This window comes from Chrysochloris asiatica, unplaced genomic scaffold (assembly GCF_000296735.1).
Source record: "Chrysochloris asiatica unplaced genomic scaffold, ChrAsi1.0 scaffold00051, whole genome shotgun sequence".
Lineage (NCBI taxonomy): Eukaryota > Metazoa > Chordata > Mammalia > Afrosoricida > Chrysochloridae > Chrysochloris > Chrysochloris asiatica.
In genome coordinates, this window is record NW_006408569.1 from 495,850 (window position 1) to 515,236 (window position 19,387).

Consider the following 19,387-nt stretch of genomic DNA (forward strand, 5'->3'; position numbering starts at 1 on the left):
CCCCTTCCCCGGGTCCCTGGTAATTTCTAAGTCACTTTCTGCCTCTATGAATTTGTCTATTCAGGTTATTTCACGAGTCCTGATGTGGTGCTGTAGGATAAGTACTGGACTGCTAACCACAAGGTCGGTGGTTCTAACCCACCAACCGCTCCTTGGAAACTCTATGAGTTGGAACCGACTCAATGGCATGTACAACAAGTTATTTCATATTAACAGAATGGTAAGATGTTGTCCTTTTGTGACTGACACTTCGCCCATGCCATAGCATCTATCAGAACTTCATCTCTTTCTATGAGTAATATTCCATTGATTGTATATAGTATAGTGTGTTTCTCCATTCATCTGTGGGTGGACATTTCAGTTGTTTCCACTATTTGGCTATTGTGAACAAGTGCAATGAACATAGTTGGGCATGTTTCTGTTTGCATTCCTGCTTTCGATTCTTTAGGGTACACAAGTCAGAGTGGTTCTGTTTAACTTTTTCAGGGACCTCTTCCACAGTGGCCGTACCATTTTGCTTTTCCACCAGCAATGGCAGGGTTCCAATGACCACACCCACATCCTTTCCAAGCCCTGTTATTTTCCTTAATTTTTTTTTTTTTCAAATCTTAGCCATTCTAGTGGGGGTGAAGTGCTTTAATTTGCATCTCCCTAATGGCACACCACCACCACCACCACCAATGTCTAATAGTGTGGCATCGCAGGTTAAGTATTTGACCTCAAGGGCACTTTTAACTGCAAGGTGGGTGGTTCAAGCTCACCAGCCACTCCTCAGAAACCCTCTACAGGGACACTGGGAATCAGAGACGGCTTGGCGATGGCACTTGACAGCAATAAGAACAATGACTAATGATGGAGTCCTAGTATGTTGCTGTAGGATAAGCACTGGGCTGCTAACCACAAGGTTGCCAGTTCAAACCCTATACAGTATCTCTATGAGTCAAAACAGATTCAATAGTACACAATAGCACAGTGGTTAAACGCTCACATATTAATGGAAAGGGTACCAGTTCGAACCCACTAGCCATTCTGAAGGAGAAGGGTGTAGCAGTCTGCTTCCATAAAGATTACTGTGTCCTATAGGGTTTCTGTAGTGGTTACGAATCGGGCTGCGAACCTTAAGGCCAGCAGTTCGAAACTACCAGCCGCTCCGCGGGAGAAAGATGAGGCATTCTGCTCCCGTAAAGATTTACAGCCTCGGAAACCCTGTACAGGGTCGCTATGGGTCGGATCCGACTCGACGGCACTTAACAACAACAATAGGGTTTCTATGAGTCTGAATCAACTCAGTGGCAATGGTTTTTAATGACTAATGGAGTCCCTGTTATTGTCCAATGTTGAAGCACTTGACTACTAAACCAAAAGGTTGCTGATTGAACTCACCCAGAGGTACGTTAGAAGAAAGGCTTGACTATCTCCTTCTGAAAGGTCACACACAGTCCATGAAATGCAGTTCTACTCTGAAACACATGGGGTCACCAAGAGTAGGAATAGACTCACTGCCGACTGGTTTGTTTTGTTGGTAATGACTAATGACGAATCCCTGTCCCGGGATGGCACAAGTGGTTAAGCACCCGCTGTTAACTGAAAGGTTGGAGGTTTGAGCTCACCCAGAGACTCCTCGGAAGAAAGACCTGGCAGTCTCCCGAAAAGAAAAAAAAAAAAAGCCATGGCCCTCCCTCTGAAGCACAGTACTTGGGGTTGCCATGAGTCAGGACTGACTCAATGGGAACCAGTTAACTAGAAGGAAGAGAGACAGCTATGGAGTCAGTTTGAGCTGATCCTGAGACCTGTCACTTACAAAGTGTGTGCCCTGAGTAGGCAAGTCGTCTAAATGCTCTAGACCTCGGCTTCCTGCTCTAGAACATGAGGATGATAATAGTATCCACCTGAAAAGACTGTTGTGAAGATCAAATGACGAACCTAAAGCCCTAAGTCCAATGCCTGGTATGTTGTTGTTGTTGTTAAGCACCATCGAGTAGATTCTGACTCATAGTGACTCTGTACAGGGTCTCAAAGGAACAGCTGGTGGGTTTGAACTGCCAATTTTGTGTTTCGCAATCCAGTGCTTACCCTATAGCACCACACCAGGAATTATAAAGAGAAGGAGGAAGGGGAGAAAAGGGAAGAATATAGGGCGCAGAGGAGGAGGAGCGGGAGAAAGGAGCAGGATGACCTTGAATTGCCCTGGAAAGAGGGGCCAGGCTTCAGGTTCCCATGTCCTTTCTGTACCACCCTCCCTTTCACGGTTCAGCTCAAGGTTTGTTCGGGGCCCCTCTGGTAGAAGAGCCAAAACTTTGTTTTCAAACGCAAAGGTGTGCGGTTCTGGCTGTGCACCTGGGTGGAATGTTCCTTGTGATTTCCTGCAATTATCAAATCACTTTCACGGGAATGCTGTACGTGGCTTTCCAGTGAAGCTAGTGCTTCTATTGCTCACAGTACAATTTTAAATATAGACAATGAAGAGTTTGTTTACTAACTAAATACTGTATGTGTGTTAGGATCCACTGGTGATCTCCCTCACAGGCATGGGCCCTTGAAGATGCTGTTTCCCCTCCCCTTGCCACGGACTCCTCAGCAGCTCATGTAGTGGGGTTCAGGAAATACCAGTGGTTGGTCGTCTTGAACTCAAAAATGATTTACAGATCACAGGATTCACAATCAGGAAGAATTTCTTTTTTAAAACAGAAATGGACAAATTCTACATCATCAACCCCACCACCCCACCAAAAAAAAAAAAAAAAAAAAACCAAGCACTGTCAAGTTGATTCCAACTGAGGCAACCCTATATGTATGTCTGAGTAAACACGGTTGTCAGTGACTAGTTAGTAGCTGATCACGTAACTGTTTGCACCACCCAGAGACACCTTTTCTAAGGCTGAGTTCCATCCAAACATCATATTGAACTGAAGATAAAATCAAGTGCATTTCAAGAAAAATAAATAAACCTAACTGTAACTCTTAAATTAGACCAAGCCTTAATTCTAACACTAGCCCAACTCTTACCCCTAATACTAACCCTAGTCCTAACCATAACCCTAACATTAAACTTATTCCTAGGCCTAGCCTACACATAGCCATAGTCCTAACCCTAATTTCTTACTCCCTACCCTGTCCCCCCCCCCGGCAAAAAAATAAATAAATAAAAACTGTTGAATAGACAATTGCGTTGCTACCTGTATATATTACCACACTAATCTTTTTTTTTTTTAAATCAACACCTTTGGGTCCCACTTCTCTCCAATAACACTGGGACAGTAGACAAGGCCCTTCTTTGGGCCCCTGCTTCACTCCCCCATTTCTTGTCAGACAAATAAATTGGTAACATAAACCGGTATCCCACACTTTTCGTAAGTTTACTTTACATCACTTCACTTTTACAAAACACCCACATTAGCACCTAAGGACCCCTTGTGGCATAGTAGGTTACACATGGGACGGTGAACCTTAAGGTCAGCAGTTCAAGTCCACCCAGACTTTCTGCTGCTGTAAAGACGTTCAGCCTCGGGAAACCCAGGGTCGTTATGGGTTGGAACTGACTCTGGCACACACACAGCCAGCCACATTAGTACCTGTTTTAACCAAGTGAAAGACATCCCAAGAGAGTTTTCCCTTTTACAAAAAAAGGGCAAAAGTAAATTTGCATTAAGCATTTGTTTTGAAGCAAGCCCTTAAAAAGGCAGTGCACATCCTGAGCAGTGTCGCCAAGCTCCTTCCTTGAAAACTCCATGTAGCATTTCAGCATCACGCCACTATAGGTGTGAAGTGTGTTTGTATTTTTTCAGGTTTGATGTACTATTCGGTATGACTTGATAGGTTAATGTTTGGGTCTGGGAACACTCAAAAAAATGTTCCTACATGAATTAACAGTGATTGCTTCTTCGCTTTATGCCATTTCAGCCTAAGTAAGGTTTTGTAGTAAGGAGCTCTGGTAGCATAGTGGTTATAAATTGGGCTACTAACCTCAAGGTCGGCAGTTTGAAACTACCAGCTGTTCCACAGGAGAAAGATGAGGCTTTCTGCTCCTGTAAAGATTTACAGCCTTGGAAACCCCGTACAGGGTCACTATGAGTCGGAACCGACTCCATGGTACTTAACAACAACAATAAGGTTTCATAGTGGTGTTGTTTTTAAGTGCTGTGAAGTCGGTTTCAACTCAGCGACCGTGTATAGGGTTTCCAAGGAGCAGCTGATGGATTTGAATTTGTGGTTCGCCGTCCATTGCTGATCCTACAGTGCTGCACAAGGTTTCATAGGTATACACTACTTTTGGATAGCCAGGGAAACCTCTGCCAAGGAATAGAATTCATCCCGGGGTAGGTTGATTTGAATGGTTCTGTGCTGGAGTCCAGCTTTAGTACAACTAGTCTTGATCAATGTACTTGATTGATCGAGACACACACACACACACACACACACACACACACACACACCCTTCACACACTCCCAGAGGTTCATTAGCTGAAGGTGCCCACACTGGAAATCAGCTCCGGTGTTCACCAATCGTTTTTATTTCAACCGTGAAAGGTTAGGTTCTACACATGTGGTGTGAATATGAGACCAACAAAGAAGTTGAATGGGCTTGGAAATTTTTCTTTGAAATTTTTGTTGTATTTTATATTTTAAGCTACCATCCATATACACAGGGAGAATCCTCAAGCTCGTTCTTCAATTCCTGTTCTTTTTAGAGCCGCTTTGCCAGTTCACTGGCCGTTTACCAAATATGCAGGTAACTGGAGATTGGATATGAATCAAGGCTGCTTGCTCACCAGGTACAAGGGATAAAGAATCAAGGATTCAGGGCTCAAATAGTTGTTGCTTTTGTCACACAGGCAAGGTACCTTGAAAATCAGCACATCAAAGACAACATGTAACAGCCAGGAGAAACCGAATGCATATGTTGTCCATGTGTCCTTCAGTGGTATTTTTTATGGAAGGAAACCTGATTTGAAACAAATGTCAGAACAGGCTGAGCTTAAGAAGGAAAACTGAGAAACCATGGCTGAGAAAGTTTTTTTAATGTCGCCCCCCCCCACACACACACACACACACACACCCAGAAAGCAAAAGCCCGAGTCTCCGTTCCTTTGCTGACTGGCATGCGTGTTCAATGCTCGGGTTTTTCACCTGTGTCTACAGGTGTCTTTACTCATTTGCAAATCGTTCCTGGTGAAACCATCCATTAATTTGGCTTACATTTGCTAACTGAAAAATGGAACTTAACTTGCAGACCCGACTGGTTGTCTGTCTCCGGACAGGCAAGGAGTCTCCCAGTGATGGATGGAATTTTCTCTGGATGTCCCTGTGGAGTTGCCTGAGATCCCCTTTCAGAATGAAGTTCTGTTCTCTGCCCACAGCTGAGAAAATCAGGGACTCTGAACCCAAAATGGGGAGCCCCCATCTGCCCCCAAACTTCTACCTGGGAATTTGAAGGGGGCAAAGAGGGTATTTCCTATGACTTGTACACTGGGAAAGAACGGGGGTTGGCCCCTCTGACAGTGAGATGTTGCTGAAGCATCCTTAGAAGACGTTAATACGACTCTCCTGTCCTCTTCTCCTTTCCCGGATGCCTGCCCGTTGTCTCTCGTCTTTCATTCATTTGTACAAGTATTTACCGAACACCTATTTCAGGCCCAAGCCTGGGCTAGCCAGGGCAGGAGACAGAAGACGTTTGTATCCTCCCCTCCCTCTCAAAGGATCGTCTCTCCGTCTCTCTCCCCATAATTCAGTGGTAACAGGGGTGGATGGAGGACTCTCTAAAATGTGTCCCTGTCAGAGACATCTGTGCCAGGAATTTCCAGCAAGCCTGAGGAGAGTGGCAGATTGATGAGACTCTAGGTGGGCCTAGAGAGGGGGTGGCGGGGGTGGAAGGAGCCCTGCAGCCAGGCTGTTTGCCCAAACCTATTCTATAGCTGTCATTTAGTGGGCACTTGCTCAGTGCCAGGTCTGTACGTGCAGTTTCTCATACCCCATTCAGTCCTGTGATCCGGCGAGGCTGTTATTAGAACCATTCCGGTTCCATAAGAGGAAACTGAGGCGGTGCGGAGGGAGGAGGACTAAGTAGCCCACAATCCCACAGTTCGGATGTGACAGAGCCCCAATTTAAACGAATTGGTGTTAGTTATCATTGACTCAACTCTGACTCATAGCGACTCCATTTACAACAAAACAAAATGTGGCCTGATCCTGCATTTTTTCAATCGTTGGCCATTGTCATGGCCACAGTGTATTTAGACCTTGTGACCTAGGGGGCTCATCTCCCAGAACCGTGTTCTGTTGTAACCCATAGGGTTTTCATTGGCTACTTTGCAGAAGTCAAGCTCCAGGTCTTTCTTCCTAGACTTCCTTTAGTCTAGAGGCTCAGCTGAAGCCTGTCCACCATGGGGACCCTGCTGGTATTTAAAATACTGGTGGCATAGCTTTTAGCCTCATAGGAACACAGGACCACAAACTGATAGGTAGAGGTCAGAATTCAAGCCTAGGCCCATCTATCTCCAGTGTCTAGGTGTTCTAAAAACTCAGATGTGGTCAAATGGAAGCAAGAAAAATCAGTGTTTCTAAAAGTGCTGTGAACCCATTTCTATACAAAGTTTAAATGGGTTTCTAAACTTAACAAGAACACTGTTAGTAAGAACACTTACTGCCAGAGGCAAATCTGTTGCACAAGACCTTTTTAAAATGTTGAAGAGCAATGATGTCACTTTGAGGACTAAGGTGCGCCTGACCCAAGCCATGGTTTTGGTTTTTCTTCTTCTTCTTCTTCAAGTTTTTGTTGTGAGTTGAGTGATATTTACATGGGAGAACATCAGTTTTACACTCATCGTTGCATTGCAATGATTACAATCTCCTCCCTTCATCATTGTTCAACAGTATTTGCTTCTATTCCCTCTGGTTTTTGGAGGTTGGAGGGGGGTGGTTTGCAGGAGGGTGTACACAAAAACACTCTGGAATATATAGTCATTTAGACAACCAAAGGGCACATTCGGCAAGCCTGCCTTCTGGCTGTCAGCACAGAGCCTTTTCCTATCCATGAGTCTAGAGTCCTCAGTTGCTCCCATGTCCCCATCTCTGCCTCCATCTCTGGTGCCGCTGCTTCTCTGGATAGGGTCCCACATTCCACTGGTGCTCTTTTCCCTTGATGGTCCTAGGGTCCTGTGTTTCTGGACTGTAAGATTAACTACTCCACTGTTTTTGTTACAAAACTTTTAAGGACATGATATTTTTAATAGCCTCACGTGCACACGAAAGTTGGACAATGAATAGGGAAGACCATAGAATTGATGCACTTGAATTATGTTGTTGGAGAATATAGAAAGAACAAATAGATCTTTGTTGGAAGAAGTACAGCCAGAATGCTCCTTAGAATCCAGGATCACAAAACTTCATCTCTCATACTTTGGGCATGTAATCAAGAGGAACCAATCCCTGGAGAAGGAAGGACATCATGATTGGTAAAGTAGAGGGTCAGTGAAAAATAAGAAGACCCCCAACAAGACGGATTAGCACAGTGACAGCAGCAATGGGCTGAAACGTAACAATAGTTGTGAGGATGACACAGAACAGGGTTGCTATGAGTCAGAAGCAATGTGAGGATCCTGGTGTGGTGCTGTAGGCTAACGTACTGGACCATAAGGTCAGTTTGAACCACAATGTTGGTGGTTCAAACTCACCAGCCGCTCCTTGGAAAACCTATACAGGGTCGCTATGAGCTGGAACCAACTCGACAGCACTTAACAACAACAACAACACTGTTGAGCATTTATGTCCAAAACTTTACTGAACTGTTTGATACACATGGTGTCATGTAATCAGAACAACCTTATGAAGTGTAATTACTATCATCATCATCATCGTCGTCATCATTTTTACTGGTGAGGGAAAAACTGCTTAGAAAGTAATGTATCCATGGTTACACTACTAGTAAAAATAGAGTGCACTTTCAAATCCAGTCAGTCAAACCATAAACCTTTGTATTTCGAAATAAGTGCTACTTAAAAGTTGCCTTAAAAAAAAAAAAAAATACCCCCAGGCCTACAGTCTCCTACAAGCAAAACTACTAAAGGGGACCTAAAAGAGAAGCAAGCCCTCTCTGAAGAGCAGTTGGTTTTATAAATAAGATGTCACTTATTGAGTGACTTATGAGTTTAAAAGTGGCAAGGGGTGTGTTCCAAAAGTCCTTATCTTTTGAGAAGAAAACACCTTCATATTTCTTCAATCTACTCTCCCCCATGCCCAGATCCATAGCACAACAACCAAAAAGTCCGGGGCAGTCACCAGGTTGTGCCAAATCTTTCTCATTCTATTTTCCAAGAAAGCAAAAAGTGTTTCCTTTCTCTTCCCACTCCTTGACTGGGGTCATGCCCTTGGCGGACTTATCCGATTTCAGCTTCTACCTCTGGACAGAAAAAATGAGTGTGAGTAAGCCATAGAATGAGCACCTGCTTCAGTTACTGTCCCCATGTGAACATGCTAATCCCTGGGTTTAGAAGAGGTTCGCCCTCCCTACAAAATGGCCAGGCCCTTCCAATGTCAGCCTGCTGGCTTGAATAGCCCAGTCTTGATTTCTAACAGGTGGGCTCCACAGTTGTTCAGCTCTTACGAGCCAGCTCATGGCTCAAACAATATCGAATTCTTCCTAAAGAGCCAGAGACCCCACCAGATGGTGTTCTTAGGGGGGAAATAAGCTCAATTTCTTCCTCCAGCATCTCACGCCTGGGATTTTGACCAGGAACAAAGAGGACCTCAGTCCTGCTGCTTTCTTCAAACTCTTCTTGTTGGGGTTGTTGGGTGACATTGAGTCGATTTCCAACTCATAGTCACTGTATGTGACAAAGTAGGCCTGCCTCAGAGGTTGTCTAGGTGGTCATCTTTATAAGAGCAGGTGGTCAGCTCTTTCTCCTGCAGAGCCGTCGCTGGGTGGTTCCAATCACCAGCCTGTTGGTTAGCAGTAATGGACTTTTGTTGTTGTTGTTGTTAAGGTAGCAGTAAAGTAGTTGTGAAAACCCAGCGCTGTCAGGACACGGAGGCTGCCCAGCTCTGGTTGTTTTGAACATGGAGCTAGTGAAAAGTCACCTCTTAACTGGCCCATTTGCTCCTCCCTCCCATCCACAACCATGCCGGTTTGGCAAATGAAACCCAGCATTCTTGGTAAAGAAGTGATGGCATCAGAAAGAGGCAGGAGCCCTGTCCTCAGGAGAGAATTAGGAATGTGGACTTGGCCACTACCATAACCAAATGTGTGGTGCCCTTTTCCCATTCTGCAAGATTTATTGGGTGAGCTGGCAGGCCATTCTTCACGGTTTGGGGTTGCCATATTTGGTGGCTTGGTTCGGAAGCCATATCCACTTGCCTTGTCCAAATCAATTGGGAAGGCTTGAAGATGTAGTGTGCCCCAAGCTTCAGTTCAGGGCAGAAATGTGTTACACTGAAATGAAGACTGACTGCTTGCTCTCAAGAAGTCTGAAATATAAGGAGTGATAAAGTCTAAACACTGATCTAGAATTATTCACTCTAAGTGCCTCTGAATTTCTGTCTCCTGTCATTGCCCCCCTCCTTCTCTCCCTATTTCCCCTGCTTGAAAAGCTATTAACGTCCCCATAGCCCCCGTCACCTGATTCCCATAAACAATCTAGGCCTCTCTTTTAAGTCCTGCTTTTTGAATGCTTCCCTGTGTGTACTTTCTTGGTGTTGGCAAATACTAGAAGGGGAACTGGGTAAAACTCCACAGACGTGACAGATGCTTCCAATCCTGTCTTGGTCACTTACCAGCTTTGTACCTTTAGTGATGTTTCCTAACCTGTCTGATCCTCAATTTCTTTTTCCATAAAAATTGGTTAATAAGAGTAGTAGTAGCTATCATACACGATTTGGGAGTCCCTGGGTGGTGTGAACAGTCCACATGCTCACTGCTCACTGAAAGGCTGGAGGAGTTTCCTGGAAGAAAGGCCTGGCTATCTATTTCCAAATATTCATCCAGTGAAAACTCTGTAAGGCACAGTTCTGCTCTGACAATATGGACTCATGATGAGAAGGAGTCACCTCAACAGCAAGTGGCTACTAGCTAGCTAGGATTACTAGGAGAGGTTGCATGTAAATAAAGTTTGCTTCTTGCCCTCCTTTCTGTGGGCATCTCAGTTACTTCATTCAGGCAGCTGCCTTCGCTCCTCCCATCATTGAAGGGTAAAACAAAAAGACTTCAGAAAGAGCAAGGACAGAGGCAACAGGAACTGGACGCTCCACTGGTATCTTAGTGGGTCTGCCCTTTCCAGCTTTGAACATTGCACTTGCGTGAAAATCTCATCTTCTTCAAATCTCAGGCTACTCTAGACAGCTTTGGCTGTGCCCCTCAATGCCATGTGCTGTCTTGGAGCGTCTCTCAGCTTTCCCAGCTGTAGGTAGTTGCTCCCTTTGCTGAGCTCAAGATTCAGTTGTCCTAAATACCTCTGCCACCAGACAATAAATCAAATTCTCTATGTATCTTAAAGCGGTAGGACACAAGTCTAAGCCATTTCAAGACTCTCCCTTCCTCCACACAGAGCTTTTTGTTGTTGCTGTTGTTCTTGTTAGCTGCTGTCACATCTGCCACTAGTTCAGGATGATCCCATAGACAGTCCCCATGATCAGCTGCAGATCATTGGCTGATGGGCCAGTGCATTGCCAGGCTTTTCTTCCTAGTTCCTCTTAGTCTGACAGACGGACTGAGAATCAAACCCAGGTCTCCCACACAAAAAGCAAGAATTCTCTCTTCTCTCTCTCTCTCTCTCTCTCTCTCTCTCTCTATCTCTATCTCTATCTCTCTCTCTCTCTCTCTCTCTCTCTCTATATATATATCTATATATATATATATATATATATATATATATACATGTTGTTGTTGCTAAGGGCCACCAAGTCGGTTCTGACTCATAGCGACCCTGCATAAGGTTTCCCAGGAGCAGCTGGTGGGCTTCAACCTCTAACCTTGTGACTAGCGGCCCAGGACTCCGTGTGTGTGTCTGTGTGTGTATGTGTGTGTCTATTTCACCCTCAATATTTTTAGCCAAATGAGATAACTTCAAAATATTGGGTCCAAAGAAATTTCAGAAAGGATCCTGTTTTCTTTGTTAAGGAGATATTTTGCTAGTGGGGAGGTGGGGCCCTCTTTTTGTTATGAATATATTATTATAGTATTTTATAGAGATAGATAAGTTACCATAATAATACACTAAGTAAGCCTGGTACATTTATTTTGATGATTATTTACATATTTTATATTTTATATTTATATTTAAATCTGTACAAATAATGAACACAAGGCCAACCTGCTATATATCTTTTACGAAATACTACCATTTGTTATTGCTAAAGGTCTAAGTCTGGTTACTGGCTAGCCCCTTGTCCTCCTCCTCCTCCAGATTCCCAGTTGAAGGTCTGGGTTTGCAGTAAAGCCTTTCCAGGTAGAGTCCAAAGCCCCTGCCAAGGTTCCCAGCATGTCCACTTGCCCCCGCGTGCTTGGCTCTCTGATGCCAAAGGCTCTACATCTGTCCAGCTCAGCCAGCCCTCCTTTGATCCTAATCACCCGCCCTTTCTCCTGCCAAGCACCCAAACTCACAATCTGTGTCAGTCCGCATGCCTGCTTTCCACTGTTAAAGACTCACAGGCTAGCCCGGCTCTGGTCTCAGGCAAGTGAAATCAACCAATCTCTAGAGAGAAAGCAAACGGGAACCCTCCCCTGGTCTGGCCTTTACATAGGAGGAAAGTAGAGTTGGTTCTAACGTCTATCAACCGTGTATAGGGTTTCTAAGGAGTGGCTGATGGGTTTGAACCACCAACCTTGTGGTTAGCAATCCAATGCTTATTCTACAGCGTCACACCAGGACTCCAAATACTACCGCATTATTATGCAAATAATGCATTTGTCATACAGTTTTGTTTTTTGCAAACCCCAAACCTCTCCTGATTCATTTTCTATGCACGTTATGTGCGTATGTATTCCATATATGGAGTTCTGGTGTGGCTCTGTGGGTTAATGAGCTAGACTGCAAAGCCGTTTGAACTGCAGGGTCAGCGGTTCAAACTCACCAGCTGCTCCTTGGAAACCCTATACAGGGTCACTATCGACTCAATGGCACTTAACAACAACAACATTCCATATATGGATATATGGGTATGTTATATTTAAATTATGGTAATTGTAGGAAGAAAGTATCAAACCAGCATGCTGCCTCCACTGTTCTGATTTTGCTAAGATAAAGACTGGCACATTCAAAGGCAAAACATGGTCTGGTCGGATGAAAAGTACAAGTGGGGAAACCCAAGGAGATACCACCAGTGAAACATTCTTCCATATGGTCAACTGCAGAATACTTCTGGGAGTACTTAGATTGAGGGGGTCCTGCATCAAAACCTACATCTCTCTCTTAGTTGAGGTGGGCAAAGTGGCTAGCCCATGCCAGAGGGAGCCCAGAGTCAACTTGTGGTAGAAGATACTTAACCCACCTGGCCTTCGATTTTGCAGGAACTAGTGACAGTTTAGGCTCCTACCTCTGAGTCCTGATGTGGCGCTTTGGATTAATGAACCAGGCTGCAAAGCCATTTGAACTGCAAGGTCAGTGGTTCAAGCTCCTTGGAAACCCTATATTGGGTTGCTATGGGTCGGAACCAACTCAACGGCACTTCACAACAACAAGCCTCTGTGCTTGACACACACTGGGAGTGGCCGGGCAGATCAGCTCTCAGGAGGAGCCGTGATCCAGCTGGTGGTTTAGCTGAGGGAATCCTCGGGCAATGCCAGGCGGCAGTGTCCATCCTGCCTGGGTATCTGCAGGGACTCCAGGCTGCCCCCTTTAGGCACCCAGCCCTCCTCAGGGCCTAGTGGAGCTGAGTCTGCCAGTGCTGATGACCCTCACCAGTGCTCATGCCTCACAGTTGTCTGGATTTGGTCTGCTGGGGCCTGTAACTCTCCACTTTCCTCCTATGTAAAGGCCAGACCAAGGGAGGGTTCCCGTTTGCTTTCTCTCTAGAGATTGGTTGATTTCACTTGCCTGAGATCCAGAGCCGGGCTAGCCTGTGAGTCTTTAACAGTGGAAACCAGGCATGCGGACTGACACAGGTTGTGAGTTTGGGTGCTTGGCAGGAGAAAGGGCAGCTGAGCTGGACAGATGTAGAGCTTTTGGCATCAAAGAGCCAAGCACGCGGGGGCAAGTGGACATGCTGGGAACCTTGGCAGGGGCTTTGGACTCTACCTCGAAAGGCTTTACTGCAAACCCAGACCTTCAACTGGGAATCTGGGAGAAGGAGGAGGACAAGGGGCTAGCCAGTAACCAGACTTAGGGATTCAACAAGGTATTCTAGAATAGATCAAGTTCCTTAAGGATGTTACTGCACAAGGATTAAGGCAAGGAAAGAAATAGCAGGGATCAGGGCAAGAGCAGGAAGCTTTTCCCACAATGTCCTGACCACAGAGCAAACACGTCTTTACCTACCCCAATGTGAATGCATGACTCTCAAATTGTAGACTTCCTAACAACTACTGTGTGGTGCTAACAGTGAGGTGTTGGACTACTAGCCAAAACGGTGGAGGTTTGAATTCACTCAGAGGTGCCTTGGAAGAAAGATCTGGCAATGGATCTCTGGAGCAGTTCTACTCTGCAACACATGGGGTCTCTATGAGTCGGAATCAAGACGGCAGTTGGTAACAACAACCAACAGCCCTCTTATCAAAGGAACCATTCCTAAACCTTCTCTACCTCTGGGGAGCCTAGGGAGAGTGAATGACCTCAGATACAGTGTACACACACACACCCCAAGTGGCCACATTTTGGACAGGTATACACAAGGAAGCTTTGGGTTTCGGGATGCTGCAAACTGTTCAAGTCCATTAAACAAAGTTAACTGTGGTTTGATGTGGACTGAGGCCATCCTTAAGTTGAGACCACAGACACGTAGCTCACTTTAAGAAAATCTGTGCCCAATGCGCTAATACTGAGAGGGAGAAGGAAGTGTGCCTGGCCATTTGGGGAAGCCATCTAGAGCCCCCCGTTATTGTCCAGGTGTGTCAGAGCATCTGATTTACCCCCTGCCTTCTGTGACCAACACCCTGAAATCGTCAATGGCGAACAGACCTTTATCTGGTGTGAGCTGATCTCCAGAGAAGACTAAAGGGTTAAAAATGTGGCTGGGCTGCACACACACAACTTACCTTGTCTTTTAAAACAGTCAGGGACTCTGGGGCTTTGTGGCCAAGGGTGTCATTTTTCTGAAAAGTCAAACTGAAATAAATTATTCAATTAAAACATAAACTGACTTAGGGGCATGTGTCTGGGATTCTCCTTACATTTTATGGAAATTATGAAATACATCTCTTTGTTCAACTTGAAAAACTGAACTAACTCAGCTTCTCTGCACGAAAGGGGAGGCGTTCCCATGACCTGCTATCTACAGTTTCCACTAAAATGCTGCTTTTCTGTGTTTATTTAGAAATTTTTATGTCCAGTCATAAATGTAGCTGTGTGGTGGTTTGATTTCATGTTGCGCTAAGCACCTTTTAGCAACAATATTTGCGACTCAGTGAAATGTCTCTCTCTCTCCCAAGGAGCTTGGATTCTTATTTCTTTCGCAACCTTTATTTGTGTATGAGATGAACCATGACATTTAAACTATGCATGATAGCTTAACAGATTATAAGAACAAAACCAGATGTCCCAAACAAAAATAATGCTTTGATTGCTTTCAAATTCAATGTCAAAAATTAAAAACAGGTTTCAAAAAGACTTCTTTTTTTTTTCTTTCAGAAATGACTTTCAGTCATATCAATGTATATATATATATTTTTTTTTTTATAAAAACCTAGAAATATTGAACAAAAAATTTAACAGTGGCTATTTTGAGGGTTGAAAAGTGTTCTCTTTCTTTTATCTTTTCTATAGCTTCTCATTTTCTAAAATTACTTTTGGAATCAGAAAAAAAAATGATTATTTGTTTCTTTCTGTTGAGAAAAATAGACATTGTGAAGCATTAGCAGTTCATAATTCTTCCTCCACACCGAATGATGAATAACGTGCGGTTACTTAAATAGTGTGTTTCAGGAGATTGGCAAACTGGACCCGTTAAAGAGTCTTTAGAATTCCTATAAATTCTACCAAAGTTAATTATTTCATTTTCTAACTCCCCTTCATGTATCTTCAATGTCGTTACTAGAGTCAGAACTCTCACTTTCTTTGGGCGCAGTGAACCAAACGGGCCTTTCCAAAGAACATCAATGTATAAAGGCTCCGAGCCTTGAGATCCTTAATAGAGCAAAGTCAGAATGTGACTATTTGAATTTTCCAAATTTCAGAGTTCATTCATAAAGGGTTAGGATATTTCTCTCCGTCTTTGCTTCCTAAAAGAATCTTTATTCCAATTCAGATTCATTTTTGTCCCCCTACAAATCAGCTGCAAGAGAGCAAGCAAACAGTTCTATTTCCCTGAGATCATTGCAGACAGCTTTGGAGTTTCCTTTTCCCCTCTGTTTCCTTTTGTTTTGACAACAAGAATCTGGGAAAACAGTATACAAGGATAACTAGGCTGTCATGAGTAGGCTGAATTTTAAAAATAAATAACTGTCGACCCAAAAAGCTTCCAGGAGCTTATGGAGTGAGGTTTGGTTTTGTGTGTGTGTGTGTGTTTTTTTTTTCCAAAACCGTTCCAAAACCAGATGTGGAAATGTTTAGCTCATTCCCCTCCCCATTCCCCATGCAAAGAGTTCATGTGGGCCTCCAAGACAGCAAAGAAGATGAGGAAGCAAAAACCCTGTCTGCTTTCAAGGAGATTTACCTTCCACTTCTCAAATCACTCATTCCCACCCCCAAACCAATTTGACAGTCACTTTGGTCTTTTTTGTTTAATAAATAAAAAAGGGTCTCTCCTTGCTAAATTTAAAAATACTCATTGTAGAGACCAACATTCAGTCTTTTTCTCGTAAGATGGTAAGAAATTGTGTTCATATTCCCAGCATGAAAGTTACATGGGGTTGTGTGTGTGTGTGTTTGTTGTTTTTTTTCCAAATGTAATTAATTTCTGAAGAGTCCAACTTACTAGAGAGTTTTGAGGTTTTTGTGGGGTGTGGAGGGTTACTTTTGTTGTTGAGAATGCGTACAGTGAAACATATACCAATTCAACAGTTTCTAGATGTACAATTCAGTGGCATTTATTGTATTCTTCAAGTTGTGCAAACATTTATTGGGAAGCTCTTGAAAAAAGTGAGGAGGAAGAAAACACTGTTGAAGGAGCTAATGGGAAATGTATATGCATCAACCACATTGAGAAAAACAGAAAGCTACTGTATTCCATAGCTCTGAAGAAAGCAAACATTTTGCATCCAGGTGTCATTAGCGGCTCAGGGCTTGACCAACCTCTCTATAGCTCAGTTCAGGATGCTATGTACCTAGAGCTGAACCCTGCTTGACTATACACTTGCATCTAAGCTCATTGCTTGTGGAATGTCGAAGCAATCATTTGCAATCAAGTCCAAACTGGGCTGTGGTTCTTGCAAACCCTGAGACCTGCTTTCTAACAACCCAGACGCCTATGCAAGAAGCTGGACAGTAGTCCAAGGTGAGCACTCTTTCTCTGCATGTCTTCCTTCCTTCCCGAGTCCTCCCTCCACTCCCCTTCGTTATGGAGACTTTCAATAGACTGCTGTGCACAGCCCTGACTGTGGCTAAAAATATCTGTACCACCCCAGCCCCAAGCTCTCTTCCGGCATTCCTTTCCCCTCATTAGCCCCTCAGCCTTCTCTTGCCTCTTGCTCCCAGTGACCAGAGACCACCCTCTCCCTCCCCTGTCCAAGACCCCATTCAGCCAGAGTATCCAAGCCAAGTTGTTAGATGATAGGACGAATTCACACTATGTTGTGAGTGTTTTAAAACCCTTCACACACATACACACAGACACAGACAAACACACACACACACACACACACACACACATTCCTTCTACCTTGCCCCGAGAATTGCAGGCAGCCAGAGAATTGCAGGCCAACCAGTTCTGATGGTCTATAATCAAGCCCAAGGGAACAGCTCCCAAAGTGTTGCTCTGAGCTGCATACTGCAAAGTCATTCATTTGCTGTGGGGTTGACTCCCAACTCCTATCGACCCCAGGTAAGTCGCAGCAAAATTGGGCTCCAGAGGGGTTTTCAATGGCTGGTTTCTCAGAAGTAGACCCCCAGATCTTTCTTCTAAGGCACCTCTAGGTAGACGTGAACCTCCGAACTTCTACATAGCATTGGTTCCTGTGGTAATGTGACTTCACGAAAATAAGAGGGAACCTCTTCAGTCTTCTCCAAATCTGGGGATTTGTACTAGATGAACCCCTCAAACTCAGCAATGCTACTAAAGCCTTTAAGACTGATTTGCTGCAGTGTAACTCAAGGAGTGGAGATGGGGTTAGGGATGAGGTGGTTTTAAATGGCTGGCAGAGAGCAACTTTCCCAGAGAATCTAAAAATTCTATAATTCTATCTGGATGGTGTTTGAGGAGTGAGGGGGAAGGAGTCAATAGAAAGATGTTTGCGGAAGGGGGAGAAAATGGATGGCCGAACTCACTGGGTAAGAACATAGCCTTCAACTCGGGTCAGAATTTGGGGGTTTAAGCAATAGAAATAGAAATGGACTGTTTCCTTGGCCTAATCTAGGAAGTACTTGTTGTTGTTGTTGTTTGTGTTAAGTTTTGTCAAGTCGGTTCCGACTCATAGTGGCCCTGTATAGAATTTCCGAGGAACAGCTGTTAAGCATGAACCACCGACCTTGCAGTCCAGCGCATTAACCCACAGCGCCATACCAGGACTCCAGGAAGTAATAAAAGGAGAGGTTTTCATTCACAGCAAATAGGTCCAGGCTGTGAGATAATGGTAAAAGATGTTAGGAAAGAAGGAAAAGAGAGAGCGCAAGACAGCGAGAAAAAGAAATTAAGACCAGCTTTCATTACATTGATTGGAACAGTGGGCTTGAGCAAGGCAATGATTGGGAGGCTATCCGGGGCCCGGCAGTGTGCTGCTCTGTTGTGCAGAAGGTCTTTTCTGACCCAGTTGTTGTTGTTGTTAAGTGCCGTGGAGTCGGTTCCGACTCATAGCGAGTCTGTACAGGGTTTCCGAGGTTGTAAATCTTTACGGGAGCAGAGAGCCTCATCTTTCTCCCGCGGAACAGCTGGTAGTTTCGAACTGCTGTCCCAGAGGTTCGCAGCCCAATTCGTAACCACTACGCTACCAGAGCCAGTGGCACTTAACAAAATCCATTTTGAAAGGAGCCCTGGATTCACAGTGATTAAAGCACTTACTGGTTAATCGAAAGGTCTGCAGTTCAAACTCACCAGCCAATCCAAGGGAGAAGATGTGGTAGGCTGCGTCCGTCAAAATTACAGCCTCAGAAACCCAACGAGGCAGTTCTCTACTCTGTCCTATAAAGTTACTAGGACAGCAACAGGTTCAGTGGGTTAAGGATGTTGACAAGGGGCATTAGTTTTTCATTTGTAGATTTCTCACCTTCTACACAGGAGTTGTTGTTGGGTGACCCACCAGATCCTAACTCCCACCAAGCTGCTGGTGGGGTCTGAACCCCCAATCTTAACGTTAGCAGCTGAGCTCCTTTCCTGCAGGAGACCTGGGTTATTCCTAGCCACGTACCTCCTGCATAGCTGAACAGATGTCAGAGGAGCTTTCAGACTAAGACAAATTAGGAAGAAAGGCCTGGCAAACTCCTTGCAAAAATCAGGCAGTGGAACCCCTCAGATCACAATAATCCCATCTGCGAAACTGATCATGGGGATGGCACATGATCAGGCACTGTTTCTTTCTGTTGTGTGTGGCGTTGCCATGAGTTGAGAGGCATGACTCTCTAGCAGCTAACAACAGCAAGAAGCTAAACTTGTCTTTAGACCAAGAAACTCCCTAGATCCTGATGGGGTGTTATTTCAGTCTCAAAACAAATCCTTAGCAAATATCGTGCATCATTCTGGTGTGTATGGTTTGTGTACATAACTGTTGAATCATTATCCAGGACCACTAACATCAGACTTTACTTGGTCAGTTTTTTTTGTTTAGTTTTTGTTGCTGTTGTTGGGGGGAGGGGGAGGGAAAAGCTAGAGAATAGTTTTGTATGTTTGTTTGTTGCTGATGCTTCTGGTTTTGCTTTGTGAAAAACAAAAATCCAATTCCAGGAGAGACTTTGCCAAAAAAACAAAGAATTTACAAGGAGGGAGTCCAGCAGACTCCTAGTTGTTGTTGTTGTTAGGTGCCATCGAGTCGGTGCCGACTCATAGCAACATTATGCACAGCAGAATGAAAGCACTGCCCAATCCTGGGCCAACGTCACTACTGTTGCCACGCTTCAGCCCATTGATGGTGCCACTTAGCCAATACATCTTGTTGGGG